Consider the following 7,154-nt stretch of genomic DNA (forward strand, 5'->3'; position numbering starts at 1 on the left):
ACCACCACCACCACCAGCACCACCACCACCAGCACCACCACCAGCACCACCACCACCAGCAATAGCAGCAACCTAAAACTTAAAAGTTTAAAACACAAGAGCTGAGGAGCTGAGAGCGCTTCTCAGCAGAGGCCGGCACAGGTGCCTCCTGCCCACTGCATCTGCGCTTGTAGAGGATGGAGCAGATATGGGGCTCCACCTGTGGCCCAGGCCTTAACCCTGGTTCTTGATTTAGAATGTCTGGTTCAGTATCAGGTTGGATGACTGTCAAGTGAGTTCTGAACCTCCAACCATTTCACCATGAAATGTTTCAGCATCCCCTTTTAAAGGGGAGGAGGAAAAAGAGACAAACACACACATACATGCACACACACACACACCATTAACACACACACCACTCACAAACACAAATATACACAGAGACACACACAAATACTCACATACTCACATACACATACAAATGCGCACACGTGCGCACGCGCAACCCCCACAATCTCACCCCGTCCCCCATTGGCCTCTTTGAATCAGAATCTAAACAATGGCTGTATGTTGCTTTCATTGTTTTAAACATATGGATCTCTCTTTTCCTGTTTCTCCTTCACCCTCTTCCCATCTCTTTCTTCTCCTTCTACTTTTCTTCTTTATGTTTTACTATTTTTTATTTTCATAAAATAATATTTTAGTAAAAATCACACTTACATCTTGATATACAAAAATAAATTTAAAATACTTATTGTTTTTAACATAATTTTTATTGAATCCTTGGAAGTTTCACATAATGCACCCTAACCCCAGTCCTTCTAAGTCTTCTGCCCTCCACCCTTATAGCCTCTTCTCCCCAAAAATAGAAATTAGAAAAGCAGATAAAAGAATAGAAAAAGAAAGAAAGAAGGAAAGAAAGAAAGAAAGAAAAAGAAAGAAAGAAAGAAAGAAAGAAAGAAAGAAAGAAAGAAAGAAAGAAAGAAAGAAAACTGTCTCACTGAGCCATCTGGGCAATACGACCTGCTCCTCTATCAACCACAGCGTTCTGTGCGTGTATCATTCAGCTCCTCCATCCTTCCCGCATCCTCATCATGTGTTCCTCTGTCATCGTGGCATTGGAGTTGCTGTGTCACAAACAGCTTTACTTGTGAATGTTCAGTGGAATGAGGTGTTCATTTAGTTCAAGGCCCCTGGCTTCTGCCACACTGTCAACACTGGAACCTCATAGAGATTCTCCAGCATCCTGCTGTTGCCCTGAGTCGTGGAGGCCCTGTGGCCATGGGTCCCCCAGGAGTGGTCCCTTCATGTGCTCCAGCATCTCACAGATGGGGAAGATGCTGGGATGAGCCAACTCAAAGTCCTGGTTCTGAGCCTGGGCGGTAGTTGAGTTGGTCAGTCTGCCAGCTCTCCTGCACCCAGGTGAGGGGTGGGACCAGCTCTCCTGCACTCATAACATGGGGCCAATTCTTCCATGTCCTCACCACCAGGCCCAGTGCTCCTGCGCCATCCAGGCCAAGGGCAGGGCCAGTTCTCCTGTGTGCCCACATAACCGCTGGAGCCACCATATAGTGCCCGGTGGGTGCACAGCAGCTCCCTGGGACCCTCAAACATCAACTTGGCTTCAGACAGCAGTACAGACCTTCGGCAGTAAAATGGTCATCAACACACACCCTGGCTGCAGTGGGACCCGGGACCCAGACACGGCCCTCAGTGTCAGCATGGACTCAGGTGGCAGTGCAGGCACCTCACATCAGGTTGTTCCTTGCAGCCATCTCCAGCTCTGCCTCTCTTCAGAGCGCACAAACCGCTTGGCTTCTCTTTCCCTCCCGTCTCTCCACCACAATCTTGCGCACTTTTGGGTTCACCTGTCTGGCGAAGGCCAAGCGTGACTCAGTGTCTGGACCCTTCCGCTACTTACTTAATCTTTACAATTTCATGTATGTGCATGTGTTCGGTGCCCGAAGAGACTAGAAGAGGGGTGTCAGGTCCACTTTTGAGCTCCCTGAGAACTGAACTTGGGTTCTCTGCAAGACCAGTCTTTCCAGCCTCCTAAAAAAAAAATAAAAGAATTTTTTTTTCAAGACATGGTTTCTCTGTATAGCTCTTGCTGTTCTGGAACTCACTCTGTAGACCAGACTGGCCTCAAACTCATGGAGATCTGCCTGCCTCTGTCCCTTGAGTGCTGGGATTAAAAATCAAAAAAAAAAAACAAACAAACAAAAAAAAAAACAAAAAAAAACAAAAGTCAAGATACCCACTAAGTCCAGGAAAACAGAAGTTAATCAAGAAGGAAAACAAAATAACACCTCACAGAGTGTCTCAGAATACATGGCATTTGTGGTCTTAAGAGGAAACACTGCCAATTGTAGTAGACGATTGGCCGAGTCCTGTTAATTTGACTAGACTGGGAAATGGCTAGATTGGTGAAGTCCCCTTCTGGGCATGTCTGCGAGGGTGTTTCTAGAGATGATGGCATGTGTGAAGGCAACCAAGGGGGAAGTCCCATTCCTGAATGTGAGTGTCGCTGCCCAATAGCTGTAACAGAAGCCCCACGGTATCTCCCTACCCTCCCTCCACCCATATGAGGTGAGCACCTTGCTCTTCCACACTCCTGTTGCCGTGAGGTTCATCCTGACTCAGACCCAAAATGATGGAGCCGTTCACAGACCCAAATCCCCCAAACCCTGAGCCCAAACCAACCTTCCTTTAAATGACATCTGTCTGGTATTTGTCACAAAAACAAATCTTTCCCAGCACCTTGTGATGTGATTGTAGGTAAGCCTATGGCTGTAGCTCTTCTCCAGACTTCATCACCAGGAAGTAGACAGTCATGATTTTTATGTGACAAAATGACCCTAAAATATCCCCATCCCCCTGCCCTGCAACCATCTAAAAATGCAGGAACAGGGAAGGCAGAGCTGGCTCAGGTGTCAAAGCTGAGTCTGATTTCCGGGACTCAAAGTAGGGTGTGGTGGAGTATCACTATAATCCCAGAACTGGGGAGGGAGAGCCAGGATGTCCCTGGGGCCTGCTGGCAGCCAGCTGACTTAGAGAGCCCTAGGACCAGTGAGAGACAATCTCAGAAAACAAGGTGGATGGCAGCTGACCTCTGACCTGCACACTCAGGCTCTTAGCTCACAGGCCAGGCTGGTTTAAGATCAGGGCTGTGGTGTGGTGTGGTGTGGTGTGGTGTGGTGTGGTGTGGTGTGTGTGTGTATGTGTGTGTGTGTGTGTGTGTGTGTGTGTGTGTGTGAGAGAGAGAGAGAGAGAGAGAGAGAGAGAGAGAGAAAGTTGGGGGTGGGGTGGGGAGACACCATTTATCTGACACTTCCTCTAAGGTTAGTATTGGATTCCTCTCTTCCCACCACAACCAAACTCTATCATGGCTCATGTTGAGGTATGTGTGTGTGTGGTGTGTATGTGTGACTGTACCACGATGCATGTGCAGAGATCACAACTTGAAGGAGTCGGGACTCTCTGCCATGTGGATCCTGGGGACTGCACTTCTGTTGTCAGGCTTGACAGCAAGCACCTCTACCTGCGGAACCATCCTGTGGGTCCCTGGGATCTTTGTGTACTTTATCAGGAGGGGACCTCAAACTCCTGGGACCCTGGAGAAGGGGCATGTTGATGAGTCCAGCATGCTTTGCGTGCTTGGTTTTAGGTGGTGCTCAGGTACCAGGGACAGGTACATGTGTTTACTTCACCTTGAGGTGGGAAAAACGCTTCCTTTTCCATACACTTCCACGCGGCCTGATTGCATCAGGGAGACTCGGCTCTGTGGCCAACTGCCTCCAACACCTGCCAGTCTTGGCATTTAACAGCTCAAGCCACAGGCGAGGCAGCCCCAGCAGGGAACAATGTCTACCTAGACATTAATCATACCGCGTTGTTTTCTCTGTGTCCACTCGGTTACGTCCCACCTATTGGGACAACCGATGGCCACCGCACAGCGCCTCAGCCTTTTCCTGTCAAGATGAAGTAAAATAAAGACTGAGTCAACCTGAGGGAAATGTTTATCAGGTGGAGGTCAGTAGCCGGCTGCGAGGCCCTCCTCATGGCCTGAGGTCTAAGGAGGAGGTCACAGACTGTGGGTCATCTTCTCTCAGGATCTGACAAGTGTATGCTCTTGGACAGCCACCCCACCCCATCTCCCAGATCTCCTTGTATCATCTGTAGAGAGGGCTGAGTGCTCTGCCTGGGCCCCTCCACCCCCAGGGCTGCAGTTGGGAGCAGCGTTGATGAACGTGAAAGTGCCTTGTAAACCCTAATTACCATGCAGCCCTAATGGGCTCCCCTGACCTGGCTAGCTGCCTTTTGCCTCAGCCATCTCCTCCCCTTCCTCCTCCTCCTGCTGATCCTCCTCCCCTTCTTCCTGTTCCTCCCCTCTCTCTCCATTCATTCTGCACTCCCTTCCCTTGAGCGCCCCCAGCCCCTTCAGTATTGTGTTGAAACCATAGCAGAATGAAGAGCTGGCTACTGGGAAGAGCCTATGGGGAAAAAAAACTTTTTCTAGAAGGTACTGTTTCTGGTCAGACTCTGCCCTGGCTATGGTGATTGGCCCATCTTATACCTGTGACTGGCATTGGGCCAGTCAGGGTTGAGTCAGGACTTTTGCTATTGAGTTGGGAGGCCGCACCCCCTTCTCTGGGATGGCTGTGGCCCCCTGGGTGAGTAGAGAGGCCTAGAGCCCTTGTCTGCTCTGATTCCATGGACTGCACCACAGGGTCTCATTGTGGGGCTTTTGTTTTTGCTCAGAAGGAAAAACTGGGGGAGAGAGGAGATAGAGGAGAGGAGGGTAAGTGCGCGAGAAAGAACACATCTGACTCCCTGTGGCCCACTCTGCCCCTGGAATTTGATTTAAGGGGCTGGCAAATTCTGAAGCCAGCCTGAGTTCCTGTCACCTTCGCTTATCCAGAGCACACATTTGGCTGCGTGTGGCATCTTGGACATAGACATCTGTCATAAACTTTGGATGTGTCTGTGACTCTGCCAGGTCCTCCTCGTCACCCATCACCTTGCTGGCTTGCTATGGCAGCTCTTCCAGAGCCTTCTGTTCCCTCCCCCCAGAACTCTTGAGCCTGCCATATGGCTTTTTGGGTAGCATTTATTTGATAGGTTCAGAATGATTTTCAAGAACCTGCCAGGATGGGGCCGGCCCTGTGGTGCGGCAGAGGTACCAGAGTTTCTGTGCCAGTGTGGCTGACACCGAAGAACCAGACGGAGGCTAAGAACTCACCCAGGCTTTCCGTGAAACCAGGAAGTGCTGTACCTTGGGCCCCTCTCCTCCCTCCTCAGTTTCTAGAAGATGGGTGCCCTGGATACTCTCTCCTTCTGCCTCTTTTTGCAGAGCTGTGCTCAGGTGGTCGGGCCCCTCAGAGGCTCCCAGTACCTGTGCTGCTCCTGAGAGATGCTCACGCATCTAGAAGCAAGGCTGAAAATGCCTTCTCAGAGGGCAGAATCAGCTTCCTTTGCTCTTTACTTATTTGAAGCCTAGACAGCCCCGGAACTCAATGTGTAGCCAAGGCCGACCTCAAAATGCAGCGGTCCTCTTGCCTCAGCATCTTGAGTGCTGGAATACAGATGTGAACCACCATGCTCAACTTTCTTCCTTTTTCTCCTTTTCTTTGTTATAAGCAGGGTCTCACTCTGAAGCCCAGGCTGGCCCACACCCACTCTGAGCCCCAGGCTGTCTTCAGACAGCAGCTGTTCCGAGTGCTGGGATACAAATTCCTCTTCCCAGCCCAAATCACTGTGAGTCCCAGCAGGAACTTTTGTATCATCATAGGTGACAGGGGTGGACAGTGTCTCCTCGGGCTCTGTCATAGTTCCACAAGGCAGATATTAGCTTGCCTGGTTCAAAGATAGGAAGCCAAGGCCATCACAGACATCCCCCTGGTCACACATTGTAGGTGATGGAGTTGGGATCCAGGTTACCCGCTGTGGTCCCATCTACTCCCAAGCCCCTGAAGTGCTCCACGGTGCCCATGGTAATCCCTAATGCCCATTCCCCAGACATCCCCTGCAGTTTGTCTGTCCCACAGCATATAAGCAGTTCTTCTAGACATCCCTGCTTCCCCGAACTCTCCAGGGGCTCTGTCTGTTTATAAAAGGCCCTGGGCCTTCTCCCTTCACTGGCCTCTATTGACAAATAAGTGGCTGACTCACTTGGGTAAAAATACACTTCTGGATCTGCGCCGGGCAGAGTTATTAAAAGTTTGTTGTGTCTACTCAGATGGGACAGCCCTGTGACGCCACCATAGGCTGAATCCAGCCCTGCACCTCCTCTCCTGACTCAGTAGCTTCCATGTGTTCCAGCCGCTGTGACAGGCTCATGGCGTTCCTGGTGACTGCTCCCCTCCAGGCAGATTGTAGCGTTACATCTGGAGCTGGGGGGACACTGGGTGTCTCAGGGTGACTACTCCTCAGCAGTGAGTCACCTGCTCACCAGGAGCTCTTCTCCCTCACCTGTAAAAAGAGAATCATGATTACCTCCCACGGTTTGGGATGCAGCAGCAGCAAAAGGTGGACAAATGCCTTCAGGTTAGAAGGCTGCTGGGGATCATAATCACGGGGTGGGAAGAGGGATTCGTGTCCCAGCACAGAGGAGGCTGAGGCAGGAGGATTGAGGTCAGTTTGCAAGTAGAGTTGTCTTGAAATGACACTGGAGGGCTGGGGGCCCAATGGGGTGGAGATGTTAAATTCCTAGCCAAGATCTACTACTTACCCCTGCAGACATTGTTAGTGGATCACCGAGTTTCTCCTGTTGGGTTTGTAAATGCAATCAACTTCTCAGGATATGATCCTCAGTAATCGTATCCCTTAGTCATAACTGGTGATATTGAAACCTATTTTCAGCTCTTGCTGAAGCTCAGTATTCCCTAAGTTTTGAATCCATCCCATCAAGCAATCCCAAGATGATTGAGGCAGGGCCATCCTGCCTGAGGCTGAGGGCATTTGAGTTAGAAATTCAGGAATTAATTTCTTTTTGATTCCATGATGCAGAACTTCTCAGTGACCACTGAGTGTATTCATATAGAATAAGGATCCCACAAACACTGTCTATTAGATGCTCATACGTGTGAGTGTGTGTGTGTGGGGGGGTGGGGGCTGCATTCAGGCTTCACTCGTTCCTCAGCTGTTCTCACAGCTCCTCGCTGCCTCCCAAGGAC

The sequence above is a fragment of the Microtus ochrogaster genome, chromosome 4 (genome assembly GCF_000317375.1).
Source record: "Microtus ochrogaster isolate Prairie Vole_2 chromosome 4, MicOch1.0, whole genome shotgun sequence".
NCBI classification, from domain to species: domain Eukaryota; kingdom Metazoa; phylum Chordata; class Mammalia; order Rodentia; family Cricetidae; genus Microtus; species Microtus ochrogaster.